We start from the raw sequence: 10,996 nt of genomic DNA on the forward strand, positions 1-10,996 counted from the left end.
AATCATCAGTCTATAGGACACACATGTAAGGTTGACCATCTTTGTTCAACCCGTCTGCATCTCTTGCTATTGTATATTTTACATCCTGTGGGCTTTATATCTAAAGTCTAGACAGGGACAGCAAAATGCCACGTGCCCCTGGCCTGAGTCCTGTCCTACCGGGGGTTGATGCTATAGAGGATGTTACTGGGCAGTTGACAAAACTGGAGTAAGAACAACAGATTAAGGTATCCTATCAGTGTCACACTTGGGGCTTCCCAGGTGGCTCAGTGGTAAAGAATCTGCTTGCCAGTGTAGGAGACACAGGAGACTCAGGTTCAACACCTGGGTTGGGGAGATCCCCTTGAGAAGGACACAGCAACCCACTCCAGTGCCTGGAAAATCCCACAGACATAGGAGCTTGGTGGGCTATAGTCTATGGGGTTATAGAGTCAGACACAACTTAGCAACAGAGCACGCACACATATATCAACATTACATTTACTGAATTTGCTAACAGTATGGTGATGTAAGAGGATATTCTGGTGCTTCAGAAACACACTCTGAAGTATTATGGAGTAGAATAACATGATGTAGGTGATATACTATCAAATGGAATAGAAAAAAGTAACTGCAAGAGTGAGAGCAAGACAAAGCAAATGTGGCAAACTGTTAAAACTTGGTGAATCCAGGTAGAGGGTATATTGGAGTTCTGTGCACTCCTTCCGTTACTTCTCTGCATGTTTGTAAATAACTCCAGAGCAAAAAGTTAAAACAGAGCTGAGATCTTGGCCCTCTAGGAGGTAAGGCCTGCCAATGGTCTCTTGGCCAGCTCTGACCTGCCCTGCTCCAGCTGCCCCAGCAGAGACAGAAAAACCCCCAGTGGACCCAGGCATTTCTGCCCATGACTCTCAGGCCCCTGTGCCCTTCAGGAGGCTAAGGTGGTCCCAACCCCAGAGGCTCCTGCCACCATGATTTATATCCCTGTGAGCTTCAGCAGCTGTGAGCACGGGTCCCGCCAGGCAGCCTGCTGGGGGGGCCCGGCGTTTGCTTACCAGCGTGTCTAATCCAGACCAGACTTGTAGGCCCCACGAGCCTGGGACTGGGCTCCCGGGGGTACCAGGGTCAGAGGGTAGGCCACTAGGGCCTAGAAACCAAGGAGATCCTAAGGTTGAACTGGTTGGAAGACAGGAGACCTGGCCTGGTCTACCTTGGCCGCTGTTCCTATGTGACCTAGGGTGGGTGTCTGCCTCTCTCTAGGCCTTGGTTTTCCTCGTTTTAGCACAGCCTGCACAAATTAGACCAGAAGGGCTATATGAACTAGGACAGACTGGCCCTGTGGAGGGAAGACTGATAAAATTTAGGAGCTGGTGTTTTCTGAATGCCTAGATCCTCTAGACTTGGAAAAGTGCCTGACTTTTTCTAAGGTCCTACTAGGTGTCAGGTCTTCGTCTACACACTTTACGTAAGTTAATGTAACCTACCCAACAAGTTATGGCTCCATTTTATAGATGCGGGAACTGAGGCACAGGGAACATGCCCACCTTTACATGGCCCCTGGCAAGCAAGTGGATTTGAACCAGGTGTTCTGGCTGCAGAGCCTCACTGAACTCTCGCCACTGGCCCACACGGCCTCACTAGGTATGTGCCCAGTCCTGTAAGGGCCTGGACTGAACCTGAGCTTACAGAACAAGATCGAAAAGGTCATTCTGGCCAGAGAGCAAGACAGATGTGGTGCCTGCTCTCATGGAGGCCAAGGTCTATCAGAAAAACAGGCTGTGAGCAAAGAAAGAGTAAAAATATGATTGGTGCTTCCAAGGTCTGTGGGGGTATGTGAATGAGAAAGAATAGAGGAAACATAAGGATGATGCCTCGGACGCAAGAAAAGACTTTGCCGAGCGTGCAAAGGTCCTGCAAAGTGGTTCAGGCCACCCCTGCATGAGATGCAGTGCTTGGGGCTCTTGCGGGTCCCTGGACCTCCCCTGAACATAACCTGATAATCCCTGACACGTCTCATCTGGGCACCCAGAGCTGCTCTGCAAAGTACTCAGAGCAAGGCGAGCCTCTGTGGACCGAGGAGAAAAGCATGGGGGAGCTCACGGAGCACCAGGTCTGCGCCGGGCATGGTGTGAACCCATAATTTATCGACTTCTTCCAACCCCGAGAGGCAGGGGCTGTTAGCATCTTCATGGTCACTCGGCCACTGAAGGACCAGGATTTGGACCCAGGCATGAAGAGTCCCTGGAGGAGGGCATGGCAACCCACTCCAGTATTCTTGCCTGGAGAATCCCGTGGACAGAGGAGCCTGGTGAGCTACAGCCCATAGGATTGCACAGAGTCAGACACAACTGAAGAGACAGCGTACACGCAGAGTGCAGAGCCACCCCTTCATCTTCCTCCTCTGCTGTCCATGCACTCAGTGTCGAGGTTCCGAGGCAGAAGGCAACTCTCCAGGCCCCTGAGCTGGGCCAGAGCCCCTGCTCACAACACCTCTGGATTCCACCATCATGCGGCAGCATCCCAGGGCTTCACATGGTGCCAGCACCTAATGGGTGCTTAGCAGAGACCTGCTGAAGGACCAAGAAATTGGGCTTCCAGAACAAGACAGAAAAGTTCATCCCTCTGAGTCTGGGTCTTCTCCCCTGCCTGGAGTCCAGCCCTCACTGAGGGAACCAGAGTCTCAGAATCAGAGTCTCATATCCACCCTGCAAGGCGAGTGTGACCCATTTCACAGATGGAGACTATAAAGGAGCAGTGGCTGACCCAAGGTTACATAATGAGGAGCACAGTGAGACCTCAAACCCAGCTCTGCAGTTCATCCCATCTGTAGAAACCCACGCCTGGAAGCTCAGAAGATACTGGCAACGGGCCTTTAGCCAGAGAGGAGAGAGGGATGGGCCCAGAGCTTAGGGAAGAGAGGAGGCGCTGACCAGCTGGGAACTCCGTGGGAATGAATCTTGCCCCCAACCCCACCCCACCCCAGTGCATCCCCCCAGGCAGCAGCCAGGGCAGCGGGAGGAAGGGGTCAGGGAGATGGGTCTCAGATTCCCAAGGAGCACGCCCCCTCCTGTCCCCTGTGGGGTGGTTTTGAAGCCACCCAGTCGGCGGCGCTGGGCCTGTCTGCAGCTCACCCAGCCTTCTCTCTTCTCCTTCGAAGCAGCCTCCCCCTCCTCCCCACCCCTCACCTACCTTCCCCTGCCTCCCTCTCTCCTCTCAGCCCAGGCCCACCACCTCCTCCACCCCAGGCTCTCAGAAAGCCCTGGAAAGGCTGCTTTCTTTGAGACAGGAAGGTGTCCTCAAGTCTCAGGAAGGAAAAACAGTCAAGCTGAACCCACCAAGACCGTCTCCAAGGGGCCGGGGCTGGCACGAGGCCAGGACTGACATCACCTGGGAACTGCCACGGCCCGCAGCTGCAACACGCCTCCTGGGGGGACGAGCTTTGGCTATTTAAAAAAATAATAATAATAAAAATAAAAAAAACATTTCCAGTCTGATGTTTTCGAATGTGCTTTTTATAGTGGGCCCTGGGGCGTGGGTGTTTTGGTGTCCACCCGCCCCCCTCCGCTTTTTCCTCACGTCCTGACTTTCACACTACACAATGCAATCTTTGACCAATTCCAGCTAATTCCCGGGGATGCTGGGTGGGACCTCCTTCCAGTCTCTGATCCCCTCAGATTATCTTTTATGTATCTGAATACATTTAATTTTAACTTTCAAAATATGTATCAATAATACATGCCCATGGGGACTTCCCTGAGTGTCCTGTTGTTAAAACTTCACCTTCCAATGCAGGGAATGCTGGTTGAAGAGCTAAGATCCTGTAAGCCTCGTGCCAAAAAACCAAAACATAAAAAACAGAAGCAATATTGTAATACATTCAATAAAGAGTTTTTAAATGGTCCACATCAATAATAAAAATAATAATAATAATATTTGCCCATGTTACCAAATTCAAAAGTTGCCTGAGAGCATGAGATGAAATAAGTCTTTCCACCACTGCCTATTACCTCCTGTCTGCCCATTGCAGCAATTCCTCTTTTATTTTATTCAACAAAATCTCCTCTAGTACTTATTATGTGCCAGGCAATTTTCTAAACAATTATCTAGTATTAACTCATTTAATCTTTATAAAAATTATATGAAGTAGGGTTTCCATTGTCTATATTATTATGAATATTGCCAGATATTCTATCCATATAGAAACAAATCTAGATCTGTACTCTTATTCTCAACTCCCTTTCTAAAACAGAAGCTTATTATATACCCTCGTCTGCACTTGCCTTCATTTACTTAAAAATGTATCTTAGAATCATTTCAGATCGGTGCTGAAAGAGATTCCTCATTCATCTTTACAGCTGCATGGTGTTCCCTTCTATGGAAGAATTACCATAAAATAATCTGTCCATTCTTGGTGAACATTGAGGATATTTCAAATTTTTTCTCTTATGAATAATGCTGCAATGAATTGCCCAAGTGATCCTTCCAAAGCATAACTTGGAATTCATCAGTCCAATATTCAAAAATTCCCCACCTTTCTCTTGTATGCAGAAGAACATCTTGAACATAGTGGTTATCAAGAACCCCTCTGAGACTCTGATGACAGCAATCAGCCTGCTGTCTGAAAACCGCTCACGAACAACTGAGCTTCATATAAAGTTCAGAGACTCCCGGAAACCCCACCATGGGCCCAATAATGCTATTAAAACCTCCCCTGGCTGTGTGATGTGCCCATAACTTTGAACTGGACACTCTGAACTGTCAGCTCTGCTGCCAGCTCCGCTCCCATCTCCACTGCTTCTAGGTTTCAGGGCTATGGAGAAATTGCTTAATCTCACCAAGCCTCAGTTTTCCCATCTCTAAAATGGTTCTAATTATAGTAGGTTCCTCCTAAGACTGTGAAAAAGAAATTAGATCCAGACTCTAAAGTATTTAGCTTGGCACGTAGCACATCCTTAAACCAAGTCAGCTCTTGTTGTTTCTGCAAGATACATTCCAAACTCATTCATTTATTCAACAAATGTTTATTGAGAACATACTATGGGCAGAGAACTAGGGCGTTCCAGGAGGTGAAGAGAGGTAGAGGTTTGGAAAAAATCAAACCAAACCAAGCAGTCATGAGTGACAGGGTCCTCTGGACTGCTGGTGGAAGAGGCGGGGGAACACAGAAGAGGAGGCAGCTAAGGTGGCCTGGGGTAGGGATAGTCATGGAAGTCTCTTCAGACAGTGGTGCTGGGTTGACTCTTAAAGGATCATGGGGGAGATTCTCTAGGTAAAAAGGGACCTGTGTAAAGGAGAGGGTACATGCACCAGCCTTGAGGAGAGAGCCTAAGGCAGCAGGGGGACCCCCTGGAAGGCTCAGAGTAGCCAAGGTGTTGGGGGTGAACGTGAGGGGAGAAGAGACTGGAGAGCTGGACAGGGCTGAACTGGAAAGTGGGAAGACATGGCTCTCATCTAGGGAAGGACTGGTCACGAGTGCAGGTAGAAAAAGCCTCCAGTAGACATGGTGGAGGCCCTATTAGCAGGAGGCCTGAAGGCTGGTTGGAGGCTGCTTGTGTCATCCGTGTTAAAAAATGATAAATTAGGTAGTGATCGTGAAGGTAGGCAGAAGAGGGCAGCAGCCCAGGAGAGATATTCAGAAAGCAGAGGTGAGATAACAGGCCTGATTAAGAGACAGTGCTGGAGAGAGGGGGAAAGTTGAATAGAAAGGGCCAACTCCTGCCCCTTCTCCTGCCCACACTTGCAAGGGTTCCCATCACTCTTACAACCAAATCCAAAGTTCTCTCCCTGTGCTTCTGCCCGCCATGTGGCCTCATCTTCCTCCCTCCCTGTCCCCCTTGCTCTCTGCCTTCCCTCCTTGCCCTCTCGACCCCAGGCACACCAGCTTGCTAGCAATTCTCACAACACACCAGGCACACTCCAGCCTCCTGGTTTTTGTTTGTGCAGTTCCCTCTGCCTAGACTGCTCTTCTTCCATGTATCCTCAAGGCTCACTAATTCCTGTTTTTCATATCTTTGCTCAAATGTCACTTCCTCAAGGAGGTCTGTCTTGACTACCATCACTACAATAGCGCTCCTCCACCCATCTATTTGTTTAATTCTGATAAAACAGACATAACATAACTGTCACCATTTTAACCATTTTTTATGTACAATTCAGTGACATTAAGTACTTTCACCATGTACACCATCACTGCCATCTGTTTTCAGAACATTTCATAATCCCAAACAGCTCTCCACCAATCTCCATCCACTTTGTCCTAGTTTTTCTTTGTAAGTTATTACTACCTGACATTATGATACTTACTTATCAATTTATCAGGTTTATTGTCCATCTGTGTAGAATGGAAGCTACAAGATAGCACGGCCTTTGGCTGTGTTGTTCACTGTTGCCTCACCAGCCCTTCAACAGTACCTGGCATGTAGATATTGTTCACTTGGTAAGTTGTGTCTAACTCTTTGCAACTCCATGGACTGCAGCATGCCAGCCTTCCCTGTCCTTCACCATCTCCCAGAGTTTGCTCAAACTCATGTCCATTGAGTCGATGATGCCACTCAACCATCTCATCCTCTGTCACCCCCTCCTCCTCCTGCCCTCAGTCTTTCCCAGCATTAGGGTCTTTTCCAGTGAGTCAGTTCTTTGCATTTGATGGCCAAAGTATTGGAGCTTCAGCTTCAGCATCAGTCCTTCCAGTGAATAGTCAGGGTTTACTTCCTTTACGATTGACTGGTTTGATCTCCCTGCTGTTCAAGGGACTCTCAAGAGTCCTCTCCAGCACCACAGTTCAAAAGCACCACTTCTTCAGTGCTCAGTCTTCTCTATGGTCCAACTCTCACAACCATACATGGCACATAATAGGTGCTCATTAAATGGTTTATTGATGCTTTTGAAGTTTGATGTGGTGTTGGAGAAGACTCTTGAGAGTCCCTTGGACAGTAAGGTGATCAAACCAGTCAATCCTAAAGGAAATCAACCCTGAATATTCACTGGAAGGACTGATGCTAAAGCTGAGGCTCCAATACTTTGGCTACCTGATGTGAAAAGCTGACTCATTAGAAAAGACCCTGATGCTGGGAAGGATTGAGGACAAGAGGAGAAGCGGATGACAGATGAGACAGTTAGATGGCATCAATGACTCAGTGGACATGAGTTTGAGCAAACTCTGGGAGATGCTGAAGGACAGGGAACCCTGGCATGCTGCAGTCCATGGGGTCACAAAAAGTCGGATGCAACTGAGCAGCTGAACAACAAAATGGTTGTGGGTAAATTAACTTCTCTTCCAGAGAAGGAAGATACAGGCAGAGAAGTAGACAATTTCTGCAAAATTCAAGAACATGCCTTCTTGTCAGCCCCTCTCCCACCACTTCTCTAGCCCCCCTCCTCTCTCCAGCCACAATGGCTATGTGGTCCCAGCACTGTTCTACTGCCTGAGCTGCTCCCCTTACTGGAAAGATCGTTCCTTCCTCATGCATCAAAATCCTCTTCCGTTTTTCAAAACCCTGTTCAATCCCACCTCCACAAGAAAGGATTCCAGACAAATTTTCATCACTCCAACCTCTCTCTCTTTCGAACCTAATCCTATGACCATCTCTGAAGTGGGTGTACGGTTTGCCTGACCTGAGCTACAAAACCAAGAATGGGAGGAGGGGTGGTTTTCCCAAAAGAAATGGCTACTGGGGCAGACAAAAGTCCCAGATATCAGTAGTGATGGATGTAACAGCTATGTCTCTGTTGGAGCACTGGCCACACTGCCACCAGGAATTTAAGTTATTTTTGTCTTCCCCTTGAATCTGTGAGTGCCCTTGGGGCAAGGTCTAAGCCCAGGGTCTAGCACTTGGACTCTGCTTGAGGGACACCACTGTGCTTCCCTCCTCTCCTTCACAACCCAAGCCCTCTTTACATTCAGTCTGTGTTTTGGCCATCTTTGGAAAGACCCTGACCCTGGCTACCGCAGTGGCCGCGAGAGTATGCATGACTCCTGACCCTGCCCTATCCCTCTGGCACAGCATATCCCCACCACAAGGGGATCAGGAGGCCCAAGTCTCAGTCCGTGTCATCTACGTGACTTTAGAAAAGTCCCTTCCCCTTGACAAGCCTCAGAGGTCCTTTCTGTTCCACAGGGGCTGGCAAGGCATTTGACCTAAGAGGCATTTCCCCCTCTCAGCTCATCATGTCCCTCTTTTCAATTTTTTCCATGTCTGGGTACCACCTGTGCCATCAGTTACATAATATTTTTTTTCTTTAAATGAATCCTCTTTTAAAAACATAAATATATTCATTTCAAAAGGGAACTTTAGATCCCTCCATAAATGGAAAACCAGTATCTCATGCCATAAATAGAAAGTAACCATAAAAATAAGTACAATGAAAACAAAACAATGTCATTAAATTCTTGCCAGATCCAGCTGCCTGCCGAAGGCTTGGAGGTGGAGGCCTGCTCTCTGTTAAAAAGGGAAGTAAGTGTTAAGAGAGGTGTTAAAAACACACCAGCATTCAACAGAGACTTTCTCCTCAACAACAAGCTGAAGGAAAATGGGAAAGGGAGGAAAATTCCACTCTGGGCTCAGTTGTTCTTAGGTTGGGAGTGGCTCCACCTGGCAGCAGCTCAGGTGGGACCTGTCCCACTCCACCCACTCTTAGGAAGCCGTTTTTCCTGTGGAGGGGCCGAGCCTCCCCTGCACACAGGCCAGGGTGGAGAGGGTCAGAGCCCCATCCAGGATGGAGCTTGAGTTCGGAGCTCTGGTTCTTGTACATGGACAGAGGAGTTTCCACCTGTTCAGTCCCACTACTCTCACCAAGCATGGCCTGGGGGTCAAGGATGTAGTTTTCATTTGCATAAATTTGAATGAAGAATCTCTGGAAAGATCAGAAATGAATAAAAGTGGTGGGAAGGAGACAGACTGGGAATGAGACTCTTCACAGGATCCGTTTTTATACTTTTTGAACTGTGTGACTATATCACCCACTCAGATTTTAACAAATATTTATTAGGCCCTGTTATGTAAGCAGACTTTGTGTTAGGCTCTGAGTTCATTCATTCATTCATTCACTCTTTTATAACTGCGCTTCTGCCCCTGGTCCCTTTGCTATTCCTCAGATACACCAGAGTCTTTTCTACCCCGTGGTCTTAGCACATCCTGTCCACTCTGCTTGGGATGCTAGCTTCTTCTCATTCGTCAGGCTTCATCTTAGGAAGCCCTTGTAAAACTGCATTATTTAAAGCAGAGATTAGCAAACAATGGCCCATATTCCAAATCTGGCCCACCGTTTGTTTTTATAAATAAAGTTTTATTGGAACACAGCCGTATACATTTATTTACATATTATCTATGGTTGCTTTCCCATTATAATTCAGAGCTAAGAACTGTAACAGAGACTAGATGTGGCTCAAAGCCTAAATATTTACTGTTTGGTCCCTTACAGAAAAAGGTTTGCTGACTCCTTATCTAAAGTAATCTTTCCCCTCTTCCCAAGTTTTATTTTTCTTTTTAATTAAAGTATAGTTGATTTACAATGTTGTGTTAATTTAGAAAGAACTCAGATGTACATTGTGCACATTCATTTTCATATTCTTTTCCATATGGTTTATCGCAGGATATTGAATATCGTTCCCTGTGCTCTACAGCAGGACCTTGCTGTCCCCAGTTCATCTTGATTGTGTTACTGCATTGATTTATTTCACACACTTAGAACAGTGTATAATTATCCTGGTTGTTTGGCATGTGTGAGTGTATATAACTGTTAGTTGTCTCAAAGAAAATTTAGAGACAAAAGCAGTTAGAAAGCAAACAAAAATTTACCTGACAAGAAGTTTTACAAGAGGGTCCAAGTTTTAGAATGATAAATCACTGAATAAAAAATATAACAGAGGGGCTTTCCTGGTGGCTCAGTGGTAAAGAATCTGCCTGTTAATGCAGGAGACGTGGGTTCAGTCCCTAGTCTGGAAAGATTCCCACATGGCATGGGACAACAAAGGCCTGTGCCACAACTACCGAGTCTATGCTCCAGACCCGGGAGTCACAGCTACCGAAGAATGAACACGCTAGAGCCTGTGCTCCACTGCAAGAGAAGCAGCTGCAACGAGACGCCCTTGCACCACAACTACAGAGAAGCACCTGCTCTCCACAACTAGAGAAAAGCCTGTGCAGCAACAAAGACGACAGATACGATACAACAGATACTTGTATAAACAAAATAAAAATGCAACAGATACGTCAAGGGAAAAAAATTACCAAGGATTAGTTTTTCCAAGTTAGAAAAAATTATTTTCTCACCTGATTATTATATCTGCAAAGGTAATCACTTATTTTTGGACATAGTTTTGCAGAAGTAAGAAATAAAATTGTTTTTGTTAGAGAGGTGGAAATTCACAGGAAAGCCTCAAAGCCTTGCTTGCTTGGGGATTTAGAACCAGACAGAAGAGCCCTGGTTTTTCTCAGGCTATAAAGTGTTTTTATAATCTGATCTGACTATTAGACAAAAATGGCAGAGACTTGGTTTGGCTTCCCAAAACTTTCTGTTCCCTAGCCCACTGCCCCACTATAAGAACTTAAGGGAACATTTAACATTCTTCTCCCTGAGGGAGATATTGTGTCTGTATGGTTTACCTCTGTATTACTAGTACCTAGTACGGATTTGACTCATATTAAGGAAAATTGGAAACGACTTCAAGATGGCAAAATGCAAAACAAAACAAGAACCACAAAGATCACCGGCTGTCCTATAGAATCTTGTCCCTAGTCTTCCCCTCATTTTGGGTTAACTGATTCTATGGTAGTATATCCCTTTCCCTTTCTTTGAGCTATGGCGCATCTCTATGTAAGTTGTAACAAGACTGGTAGTGACACAAATAATTCTTGCTCATCGGGAAGCAAGTTTTATCTGCTGGAGGTATAATCAATTCCCCCACCCTGCTCCCCATCCCTCTTAGAAGAAAATAATTTTGCATCTTAACAAATTAATTTCAGCATATATATGCTTTGGCTTCTCCTTTGATGTAGTTTTTAACACCTTATTGTTT

Source organism: Bos taurus, chromosome 13, assembly GCF_002263795.3.
Source record: "Bos taurus isolate L1 Dominette 01449 registration number 42190680 breed Hereford chromosome 13, ARS-UCD2.0, whole genome shotgun sequence".
Taxonomy (NCBI): domain Eukaryota; kingdom Metazoa; phylum Chordata; class Mammalia; order Artiodactyla; family Bovidae; genus Bos; species Bos taurus.